General features: G+C 25.7%; 2 protein-coding genes across 2 annotated transcripts in view; one reads left to right on the top strand and one right to left on the bottom strand.

Annotated features, from left to right (window-relative positions):
• LOC127291416 (uncharacterized) overlaps positions 1-4,454 on the bottom strand; it is a 53,021-nt gene extending 48,567 nt beyond the window's left edge. Inside the window, exon 1 of the mRNA XM_051320546.1 lies at positions 3,852-4,454. The gene's annotated coding sequence lies outside the window, so the exon portion shown is untranslated. The remainder of the gene's footprint in view (positions 1-3,851) is intronic.
• Positions 4,455-5,409: 955 nt separating this feature from the next.
• LOC127291430 (uncharacterized) overlaps positions 5,410-12,941 on the top strand; it is a 29,627-nt gene continuing 22,095 nt past the window's right edge. Inside the window, exon 1 of the mRNA XM_051320560.1 lies at positions 5,410-5,685. The gene's annotated coding sequence lies outside the window, so the exon portion shown is untranslated. The remainder of the gene's footprint in view (positions 5,686-12,941) is intronic.

Here is a 12,941-nt window from a genome sequence, read left to right as displayed (position 1 = left end):
AATAATTTTCTTGAACATATATATATGCGTTTTTCTGAATTTCCATAACTAATTTGAATATTTATTTTATTAGCAGGTGTAAAATGCTGGTAATTCGCTTTTTCTTTATTTCATTTTACAGGAAATAGTTTTTTTTTTTAAGTGTATGTTATCATTTTTTTCCTCAATGAAGTTTTAATTGCTATACCTATTATTATTACTATTATTTTTATTAGAAGTTACTTATTAAAAATAAATTAATTTTGTAAAACTTTGGTCAAACAATAAAATTTAAAGATATCTTCTAATTAATATTATATGGCTTTTAAGGATAAAATAAGAATACAATAACACAGGCACACAAAAAAAAAAAAGTTGTCTGTTTCTTGAACTACACATATATTTCCTATAGTATTTTGGCCCGCTGAAACCGAATCTGAGCTCAGAATTGCTCCATCACCCTCAGTTTTTTTTTAAATCGACCAAAACCACCCTTAAACGGACAAATTCACACTTCGGAGATAAAAAATAAATCAACTTATTTTTTAAAAAAACCAAATTTTACATCTACGAAACTTTGCTCCACTAACTCAAAAACAGAGCCAGCATTGATCCAGCACCCCCTGAATTTTTTTAATCGAAAAAACTACCCCTAATCTGAAGAATCAAATTCAGGAGGTAAAACAATAAAATAACTGATTAAAAAATTTTATAACCAGATATTTTTACTCCAGCAATGCAGAAACAAAGCCAGAAATGCTCCCTCACCCTCTAAATTTTTTTTAAATCGAAAAAACCACCCTTAAATAGAAAAATTCAAATTTAAGAAGTAAAAAAATATTAAATTACCGGCTTTTTTTAAAAACAGAACCTTACATGTATGCAGTTTTGCTCTACTAACTCAAAAAAACAAAGCCATCATTGATCCAGCACCCCCTGATTTTTTTTAATCGAAAAAACTACCCCTAATCTGAAGAATCAAATTCAGGAGATAATACAATATAATAACTGATTGAAAAATTTTACAGCCAGGTATGTTTCCGCATTGCTGGAGTAAAAATACCTAGTTATAAAATTTTAATCAGTTATTTTATTGTTTTACCTCCTAAGTTTGATTCTTCAGATTAAGGGTAGTTTTTTTGTATTTAAAAAAATTCAGAGGGTGATGGATCAATGCTAGCTTTATTTTTTTGAGTTAGTAGAGCAAAACTGCATACATGTAAGGTTCTGTTTTTAAAAAAAGCCGGTAATTTAATATTTTTTTACTTCTTAAATTTGAATTTTTCTATTTAAGGGTGGTTTTTTCGATTTAAAAAAAATTTAGAGGGTGAGGGAGCATTTCTGGCTTTGTTTCTGCATTGCTGGAGTAAAAATATCTGGTTATAAAATTTTTTAATCAGTTATTTTATTGTTTTACCTCCTGAATTTGATTCTTCAGATTAGGGGTAGTTTTTTCGATTAAAAAAATTCAGGGGGTGCTGGATCAATGCTGGCTCTGTTTTTGAGTTAGTGGAGCAAAGTTTCGTAAATGTAAAATTTGGTTTTTTTAAAAAATAAGTTGATTTATTTTTTATCTCCGAAGTTTGAATTTGTCCGTTTAAGGGTGGTTTTGGTCGATTTAAAAAAAAACTGAGGGTGATGGAGCAATTCTGAGCTCAGATTCGGTTTCAGCGGGCCAAAATACTATAGGAAATATATGTGTAGTTCAAGAAACAGACAACTTTTTTTTTTTTGTGTGCCTGTGTAATTGATAAAATAAATTTATAATTTACTATATAAATTATAGTTGCAATTTTAATAATAACATTGTACTTTCAATTAAAGTGGAAATTAATTAAAAATGTTGTAAATAAAGTTCAATGTTTTGTTTATGAATACTGAAAATATCTGGATTTTATTTATAAATTCATTATATATTCCGAAAAAGTGGAAGTGACTAAAAATCAGGACAAGATTTTACCTACATTTTATATCGCATATATATAAAAAGTGGGAATCTGCAAATGAATCATCTACATTTCATATTCATGAGGTTAATGATTTCAGTAAAAAGTCCTGAGAATATAAACTTATTCTGCAGTGAGGAAATTCCTTAAAATATGCATAAATTAAAGATCCATTGTACAAATATAGAATTTTTTTTTTTTTTTTTTTGAATCTATTAAACCTATCGTTATTTCCTAATTCCTATTAAAAAATTAAATTAAATTTATACCCGAGAGAAAGTAATTTAATAAATTTAAAATAATACAATAAATATATGAAATATTGTCAATTTTCATTTTATAATTTATAATCTTTTAACATTCCTTTCAATATAATTAAAAATTCAATTCAGCAAGTTAATAATAGAACAGCAAATTTTGCAAATTTAATTCAGTAATACAAGACGGTAAAAGTGAATTGAATAAACAATAAGAAATGTTGAAAAACTTATGTAATGTGGACAAATATGTATGAAATTATTTTTAATCTAAAATATAACTGAAGTGTAAAAAAATACACAATATTTTATATTATATATATAATTATTCATACAGTATTTTATACTGAGGATAAAAGATTATGCGGAATAGAAAACTAGAACATATTTTTAGACGAGCAAAACCTTAATGGGTAATTTCAAAATAAAGAAATAGCGAGGAAAATTGAGCAGAGAATGATCGTAAAAAAGTGTATATTATATATATATATATATATACGAGAAAAACGATAAGTGAAATGTAACAGACGGTGAAACAAACGAAACCACTAAAATGCAATACAATACAATTATATTTCAATATAAACCCTTTCGATTTATTTCTCAAGTGTTAAAAAAAAATCAGTCAATTATTAATTTCATTACAGTATAAAAATTCATATGTAATCGTTTTACAAACTATTCGTTTCTTCATAATATAATAAAACATAATATTTCAACTTTAAAATGATAAAATTTTCTTTGAAAATATTTATAAATTGAGTTTTTAAAAACTTATTTAAACTATTTTTAATAACTTTATTAACTATATGCTCAGAAAACAAATATTATACTTTTATAAAGTTTTTTGCATAAAAAACTTTTACTTGACTATATGTAGAATAAAAATAATCTGAAATTAAGAATAAATTTTAATTTCCAATTTAAATTTAGTATACATATTTTATTCTACTATGCTTAAGTTCACAACTTTTATGGTCAATGATTTTCAAAAGAAATATATAATAATATATATATATATATTTTTTTTTTTAATTGAAAAATTCGATGAATTTTCGCCTCAAAGATATTTCTTGCAATGTTTATAGAACAAATTATAAAAAAAAAATTTTTTTGATAAAAAATTTGTTTTCTAATCGTTTATCATAAACATTGTAAACTTGAGTATCATTGTTAGTCATAATATAAAAATATCTTTCAATTTTTAAATTATTTTCAAACAAAAATAAATTCTAATTAAGTTTCTAATTGAGAATATCTTCCAATTTTAAGAATATACCGTTTACAGGAAAATATATCAACAACTTTTAGTAGAACACAATTAATCAAAAATTAATTCAAAAATAAAAAATTCAATTCCTTTTTGTTCTCAAACTTTTAAAAGTCGACAATAATTTCTGTTTAAAAAAAATTTGATTATAAAACAATATAAACAAATTTTTATATTTAAAAATTAAAAGCAACTAAAAATGTAAACACGCATAATTATTATTGCAAGAAACAAACTTCGAAATAATTCAATCGTTTCATAAGTTTGGGAATAAAAAAAAAAAATAATAATAATAATAAAATAAATCTTATCGCATAAATTGATTTTTAGCTATTTTACTATTGTTTACAATAATTTGTGACAAGCTTAAGTTAACAATGCAAGCAATTTCAGACTTACAGTTATTGTCTCTCTGATGTGAGATACCGGTTTGTATATCACGTTTAAGGACCTCGGGACAACGGCCTGAAGAATGACACTCTTCCGGTCTGAAATTCCAGTTCATGTGTCCTTTTAGTGCAAGACAGTCCGGATATTGAATTTATAATTAGAAAATTTTTCTTGTCATCAATAATGAAATTTGACAATTAAATAATTTCTAAATCACAAATACACACACACACACTCATGTGAGAGAGAAAGAAAGAGAATAGAAAAACAATAAAAATAATAACAACGATAGACGCGAATTTACTGTTTTATTATTAAAAGCAGCGTCGCGTCGCGAAAGTGCTTTTCTTTTTTACCACACAGTGAAAATGGAGAGGAAATTTGATTATATATTATATGAAAGGGAGGAAAAAAAAGGCTTCTTCGGTTAGGCTGCCTATAGTCGGCGTGTAAACTGCAGCTCCGAAATGCTCATTGTACACACATTGTGTGCGCGAGCACCGCGTGTGTCTCTCTCCGTTTACAACCACAGGGCTGACCAGGCTGACTGACTCAGACCAACTGACTCAATCCCGAGTATTCACTGGGGGTTCAGTGGCGTCGAGAAAACTAACTTCCACTTCTGCCGATCAGCTGCTATGCGGCCCATTCGAGATTTTATGTTTCGCATTTCGCCGACGCCTTATTTCTCTCACAGACACTTCCGAAACTCCCGCTCGCGACTCTCAACTCTTCTCAGGGTCGAGACTGTCGAATGGACCGCAAGAGCCGTTTTGCTACTTTCACACTTACATGTATATAGAGGCTCGATTATAGACAAGTTCTGTGTGAAACTTCTTTTTTTTTTCTCTTCAAATTTTCCATTTCATTTTTACAACATTCTTTTATTTTTTTTATTCTAACGAAATTTCCTTCTTTTTAATACTATAATTAGTCTTAAAAAACTTTATAGTTCCCTTTATGCATTAATAATTATCTTTAAATATTATCTGTATTATCTGAAGTATCGTCAAATATCTTTAAAGAACACCCAGAGAAATATATTATTTGAACCAAATATATTATATTTGAGTTAAAAAAACGTATATTTATCTCACAGACTAATAATAGCCTATTTATATTTGGCGTAAATAAATTTTTTTATTTAAATCAAATAAAAATACTCTGAATTAAATAAAAATATCTTAACGTATTGAGAATTATCTTGAAATATTCTTAATTATCTGGAATATATTATAAAATTTCTAAAGTATTTTGAATTACTCGAAGTATTTTGAATTATTTCAAGTATCATAAATTATTAAAATTGTCGTGAAATATCCTGAATTATCTTAAAGTATTGTGAATTATCTTGAAATAGATTAATATATCCTTTATTATCTGAAGTATCTTGAACTATTTAAAGTATTTAAAGTATTTTGAACTATATCACAGAAAAAACTTGGACTCATTTTTGTTGCAACTCATTTTCTTTTGGGTATCGAAATGAGTATGGGACAAACTTCATGTTATTCAAAATGATATTGGCTGGAATTTCAGATTTCTAAGTTGGCACACTGAAAAAAAAGTTCTGGTTAAAGTTACTAGATGCGTTTGGTTAAAAAATTTCTAGTTATTTTAACAAGAAAATATAGTTAAAAAGACTAAACAGTTCTAGTTAAATAAGTATGGTTAAATTATTCTGGTTAAAATAATTCTGGTTAAAAACGCGCGTTCGCGGACACTGCATAGCATCTGTTGTTCTTTTTCGAATAGTTTATCGTGCGGATCGCAAGAATGGATGAAAAAGTTAACCAAGCTCTGGAAAATTGGGGTTTGGGAGAATTAAAAGATCTGTTTAAAGGTTGGTTAATTAATTTTATAATATAAGTGAAAAAATTGTTGACGAACGGCAAACCCGTTCGTGTGGAAAATAGTTTGAAGGTTATGTTGAAAACGTGCTCGACACGTTTTATCAGAATTTTAGTTCTGAATAATCATATTTAAATAAACATTATTAAGAGAATTGCAGTGTAAAGGTGTTATTGTTTGATTGCATTTATATGTACATAATACAAATTTTTTTAATTCATATTTTATAATATTTTATAATATAATATAATAATAATAAATTTAATTAATTCTCTGATTAACTAGAATTTCTGGTAAGATCAACCAGAAATTTTTTTACCAAAAATTTTTAACTAGAAAAATTCTAGTAAGATTAACTTGAAATTCTAGTAAGATTAACTTGAAATTCTGGTAAAATTAACCAGAATTTTTTAACCAAATTTTCTAGTACTTTTAACCAGAAAAAGTAGTAAGGGTATATATAACTTTTTATTCTGGTTAGATTAACCAGAATTCTGGTTATTTTAACCAGACTTTTTTTTCAGTGCATCATAAGCAGAGTAATTTTGTATTTCAATTATTGTTTCTAATATTTCAACAACACCAGAAAGATTATTTTGACCAGTACGAATATTTAGAAGTTTTTAAATAAAAATTATTTATTATTATTTACGTAGATAATAATTAATTTCATAAGTTTTTAAATTTACCGCTATTATTTAAGTTGGCAGTACCGTTCCTGTTGTCAAAACACATGTTTTCATTTTTCTAACCTAAAAACATATTTCCTTTATTATTTTATTACGCGATTACAAGCAATTTTTAATCAAATATATTAAGTCTAGCGTGTTATTTACTTCTTTGTAATTATTATATTTCATGTTTTTGTGCAAAATTATTCGTTATTTCACAATATTTTTCCATTTTTCTTTTTCTCAAAATGAAACTTGCCTGTTTCATTTTGATACTTTTACCTTAGAACTCGAAATGAGACAACCAGTTTCATTTTTGTTGCGAATCAAATTGAGTATAGAATCTATACTCAATTTGAATTCAGGTTTTTTTTGTGATCTCAAGTATTGAGAAGTATTTTGAAGTATCTTGAAGTACCTTGAAGTATCTTAAAGTATCTTAAAGTATCTTAAAGTATCTTAAAGTATCTTAAAGTATCTTAAAGTATCATGAAGTACCTTAAAGTATCTTAAAGTATCTTGAAGTACCTTAAAGTATCTTGAAGTACCTTAAAGTATCTTGAAGTATCCTGAAATACCTAGAAGTATCTTAAACTATTTGAAGTATTTTGAACTATACCTCAAGTATTGACAAGTATTTTTATGTATCTTGAAGTATTTAAAATTATCTGAAGCATTCTAAATTATCTGAGGTATGGAGAAATATCTTGAATTATTTGAAGTATCCTAAATTATCTGAAGTATTGTGAATTATCTCAAGTATTGTGAATTGTCTGAAGTATTGTGAAATATTCTTAAGTATCTTGAAGTAATCAGAACTTTCTTGAATTACTCAAAGTATCTTGAAGTATCTTGAAATATTTTGAAGTATCCTGAAATACCTTGAAGTATCTTGAACTATTTGAAGTATCTTGAAGTGTCTTGAATGATCTTGAAGTATCCTGAAATACCTTGAAGTATCTTGAACTATTTGAAGTATCTTGAAGTATCTTGAAGTATCCTGAAATACCTTGAAGTATTTTGAACTATTTGAAGTATCTTGAAGTATCCTGAAATACCTTGAAGTATCCTGAAATACCTTGAAGTATTTTAAATTATCTGAAGTAATGTGAATTACTTTAAAGTTATTGAACCCTCGAATATGGCATATAAATAAAAAATTATTGAATTCAATAATATTTTTAGAGATTAAAAGTTTTAATTTTCCAATTTAAATAAAAATTCTACTGAAAAATTTGTTTAGTTTCTTATTTCTTTTTTAGTTTCAGTTTGATAAGAATCTCTTTGAAGAATCATTAACACCACAGCGTGTCTTTACTTATTATATATTATTTGAAGTAAATATGTACATTTATTCGCAAATTCGACACTCATATTTTTTAAAAGAAACGTTTTTAATTTCTCACGTGCGTATAGTATGATTTATATATTTAACTATATATCTTTGAGGAAAGAAAATAGTATTACTAATTTTAGAAGCAATTTTTTTTTTTATTTTTATTTCCTATTAAAGTCACGAGTTAAAACTCGTGATACACATTTTCAGTAAATATCTTTCAAACTTTATAGGCCTTATAGTAGCAATTAAATCAACTGCATACAAAAGAAGAAATGTGTCAAAATTGTTTTAAATGGACTTTAATAAATAGGTACACCTATATAATAAATGACAATTTCATGTGATTCCCCGAGAAAAGTATAATTATATATACTTGGTTATAGATATGTATGTAGTAAACAAGGAAACTATTGTCAAAATTACTTGTTTTTTTTAAATACATATTACTTATTTTGTTTAAAAAAAATAAATTCATGAATTCATTTCTCTTTGTTGACATTTATTTTTCTATTCATTGTAAATTTTTAAAAAAGGGATTATGAATAATTCTACAATTTTTAAATAAAGGATTATATATTCCATATTCTATGTTATAAGGGACCATTCATTAATTACGTAAGGGTTCTTAGGGTAAGAGGGGGGTTTATAAAATCCATACTTGGTCTTACATCAGGGAGTGGGGGGGGAGGGTAGAAGCTATTCTTACGTAAGATTTTGCCAAGTATTTTCCTTTTCTATTGTTGTAAATAATTTTTTTAATTGCATGAAGATTGTTAAAAACTTTCGTAAGAAGGAGAAGAAGGCGGTCCGAAAAATCTTGTGTCCTTGCATGGGGGTAGGGTGAGTCAAAATTAGCCAAAATCATCCTTATACGTAATTAACGAATGGCCCCAAAGTGATTTCCTATACACGGAGAAAAAAGAATTGTTGTGGTTACTAAGAATTAAGTCTACACAACAATTCCGGATTGTCAATATAGAATCAGCAGTTCTATTTGTTTTTAGGACAAAAAAAATTGTTAAAATGGAATTGTTATTAAAACTATTCGGATTGTTCGGTGAACAAACAGAATTGTTTGATGAACAAAGAAAAATTGTTATGGAACAGTTGAAATAACAAAACTAAATTGTTAAATCGGCAATACAATTTGTTTTATTAACAAAGCTTTGTTCCGTCTAATACAATTTGTTCAGTTTCTTCGCCTTCTAAAATAATCGATAGCAGATTTCCGTAGGTCATATCACCAGTTTCATTTGAATTAAAATCTGTGGAACATGCAGTTTCTGAATCAAATTCTTTGACCTGAAACCAAAAAATTATTTTGAGTTGAAATTTGTTGTTAAATAATATTTAATAGACAATTTGTATTTTTTAAGGTGAGGTTATATTCAATAGTAACCGAGTATAACTTACCGATAAACGATGAAATTGTCTCTTCATCCATTTACCACACTTACAATAGATTTCTAACTTTAACCGGATTCATTATTTAACAGCACTTTGTCATTTAAAAAAAAACTAATAATAAAAGCAAAAGTGGCACATGTGCCAGAAGCAAACGACGCGACGATCTGCACGCCAGATTGGGAGAATTCAAGATGACCACGTGACATGGAACAATAAACTTGTCAGCTGAACAAATCCGGATTGTTCCATCAGCAATCGGCAGAGAGTTTGCTTCTGCAACTGTACGGAATTGCAAACTGAACAAAACTGACAACAAAAAATTCGTATTGTTGTTAAAACAACATACATTAGTATTGACAACAATCCGAATTGTAATATTAACATTTCGAATTCTAATATCAACAAATCTACTGACAACAATCCAAAAATTGTTTGCACAGCAATCCCATTTTTCTCCGTGTAGTTCAATAATAATATTAAATAAATGTTTTTAAGGATTTTAAATATACGTATGTCAGTATATGTGTAATTATTAATACAACAATTACTAATATATTTATAAAAAAAATTGGTAACATCAAGTTCTAATAGTTCTCCAGCAAATTATTACACATTTTTTTTGTCCTTCAACATTTTCCTTGCATAAACATTTATACTTAGCTATTATACCTTTTGTAACTGCTTAATACATTTAATGACCTAACAATGTTAATAACAATTTATTTAAATGCTATTTTTATTTGTTTTATAATACTTTATTAATTAGCCATAAAAATAAAAAATCAAAGCACATATTAGAAAAAAAAAAATATCAATGTCATCTTGATTATAGACTTAAATAAACGTATTTTTCTCTTTAAAAAACAGATCCAGATAATGAATAAAAATACTATAATTATAATTTTCAAATATTAAAATATATTTTCTCGAAAATTGATTGACTTAAAAATTACAAGTCACAGCTCTCATGAAAAAAAAACGAAAATAAATTCAAAGAAAAGTACAAGTTGTAATTTACAAACTAATAAATTTTTTAACTGATTTAAAAATAAAAAATTTACTTTTTAAAATAGTAATTCATTTTTCGTCATTATCTTCAAATAAAATTTTTATCTTTCACTATAAATTTACAGATTTTTAATCTCTTTTTACTCAAAGTTTCTATACATATGTATGTTCATAAATATCTTTGACAAGAAAAAATTGCGAATATGTTTGCATTTTTATATTGTGGTAAAATTAGGCTACAGTAAAAAAAAGAATTGAAATTAAAAATTTAATAAAAGATAGGTAAACTGAATACATATAAGTTTAATGTACCATCAGAAATGTAAATCAGGACACTTATGAAAATTGACTCTAAGTAGAAAAAACATGTTCTGCATACAATTTAATGTAAGGTGTCAAAGTCATTTTTCAATGTTTGCTAATACAATGAATAATTTAGTCGACAAAGTGCAACATTTCGTGTATTTTAATTCAAATATTTAAACACGACATATTTTTCAAGAATATATATTCATAGAAACTTATAACTAAAATATAATGAAACTATAACTGATTGAAAAATTTTATTTTTTAAAACTTTTCAAATTTTTCGATTCTTCATAATTTTTTAAAATTCGAAATCAGAAAACAATTTTGATCGATTAAAAAATGTTTATTTTTATTATAAATTTTACTATAAATTTAGTTGAACTATGAAATTTACTTGAAAATTTTTTTTTTTTTTTGGTTAAACTGCGAATTTTATTGTTTGAATGGAATAATTTAATAAAAATATAAAATAAATAAATTCTGTCTCTCAGAGAAAAGTTTTGTATCATTTTTTTTTTTTGAATTAACACAATTTTTTAGTTATTTTAAACAAAATTTGATTGATTCAAATAAATATTTATTTGATAAACGTTTATTAAATATTATTTATTAAATAAATATTTGGTTAATTTTAATAAATTTTTCGAACGAAGAAAAAAATTGATTGTTAAAACTTTTGTTAATTGAACAAAAAGTTTGGTTAACTGCATAGCAAATTGTTTCGAATCAAACACTATATTTTCTCAATACAAATTTCATTGATTCAATCAAATTTTAATGGTTTTAAAAAATTTAATTGGCTGGTTTCACGAAATTTGTTTTTTACCCAAATATAAAATACCAATTACCAAATATAAAATTTTGTTACCGCATTTACATGTTCCGTATATGTTATACAAAATTAATTTTTATTTACAAATAAACATTTTTTATAATTTAAAGTACAAATGGTTTGTTTGCAAATGTGGAATGATGTTGAAGGGATGATTAATTGAAAATATAAATCAGTATAATCTTTGCGCATTTTCTCTCTCTCTCTCTCTCTCTCTCTCTCTCTCTCGCATCCTTCGTGTAACACGCACGTGATACTTATTTTTCAATTGTTAGTTCACACGCACTTAAGATGTTTGCGGTAGTCATTGAATTTTAGCGGCTAACTTACATTTACAATACAGCAGCATAACTCATGTGATCATCAATTATTTACAAAAGAGAATAAGTTTTAGTACAAGCGCGAAATACCAAAGAATATGACCAAGTTAAACTTAGGAGACAATTTTAAAAATACCACTGCAAATTATGTACACTGCATTCTTAGAAGAAAAAAAGAATATATGTGTACCCAGAAAAAAATTTAACTCAAAGAAATTATTTCAATTTTCCTTTTTGTTATCTATTTCAAAAGCAAAAATTTCCTTGATTTAAAGAAACTTTCTATTATCCAAACAAAATTTTTTTTTTTTTAATTCAAAACAAATGTTTTTAAAAATAATTTTATTTTCTTCGACCGTATATATATATATATAGGTACAGAAATACATCAATTTTTTTCATTCAATGAAACTGCGTATATAAATGAAGATTTTAAATTATAAAGTAAGAAAAATGACATAATAATGATTATGAGGAAAAAATCTAGATGATATTTTATTTAATTTATTTTTCTCAATTTTTTTTTTTTATGTATGTACGCATTTATGAAAATGAAATAAGATATTTTTAGACAAGTTCTTCTCAATATATTCTTTAGAAAAATTAATTTTGTATATATATGTATTTTTTTTCTTTAAATGTGTGTATTGTGAAAGTATATAAACGAGGAAAAATTTCTGATTTTGTCAACAAGGTGAACCAAAATTCATTTTTCATTAAATTCAAAATAAAGGATCTCACAATTCTTGGCTAGTTTACGAAAACCGAGGCACTTTAAATTTACACTACATTTTGAGTACTATAACATCTGCTAAGAAGAAAAAAAAACTAAGCGTTTTGTCTCATGTCATGCAAACTCTTTTTTCCTTTTCACTTGACATCCGGTTGAGTTTTCATTTTTTTTTTTTTTTCCCTGTCAAAATTAACCGTCTACCTGCGTCATTCTCTGTGATGTGAAATTCCATTTCACGCAGTACTTTGAAATTTACAAATTATTTAAAATGAAATATTAAGTTTACAAGTTAGAAAACCTAAAAAAGTAAACAGAAAATAAAAATATGCCTCGAAACAAATGGTTTCTGATATTTCAAAAATAAATATCAATTTTTGTTTTTACCTATTAAGATTACACATAGCATTTGTAAAGTCCAAACTAACTATTGGATTTAGAGCATAACCGAAAAAAGTTACCTCTATTTTTTTGTTTTTTGCAAAATAATTTGTTTAAATAATTTATTTTTTCAAAAACAAATGCCGCTATTTCTAAAAACGTTTTCTTTACAACTCTTTTATTCGTTTATTATCACCATTATATACATATAGATATAGGTATAGTGGATACTGTCAGCAGTCAGCGCTGTA

This window comes from Leptopilina boulardi, unplaced genomic scaffold (assembly GCF_019393585.1).
Source record: "Leptopilina boulardi isolate dan_hultmark-lab unplaced genomic scaffold, ZJU_Lbou_2.1 LbouV2_137, whole genome shotgun sequence".
NCBI classification, from domain to species: Eukaryota; Metazoa; Arthropoda; class Insecta; order Hymenoptera; family Figitidae; genus Leptopilina; species Leptopilina boulardi.
The sequence above is the reverse complement of the archived record's forward strand: the minus strand, read 5'-3'. Positions and strand labels throughout refer to the sequence as shown.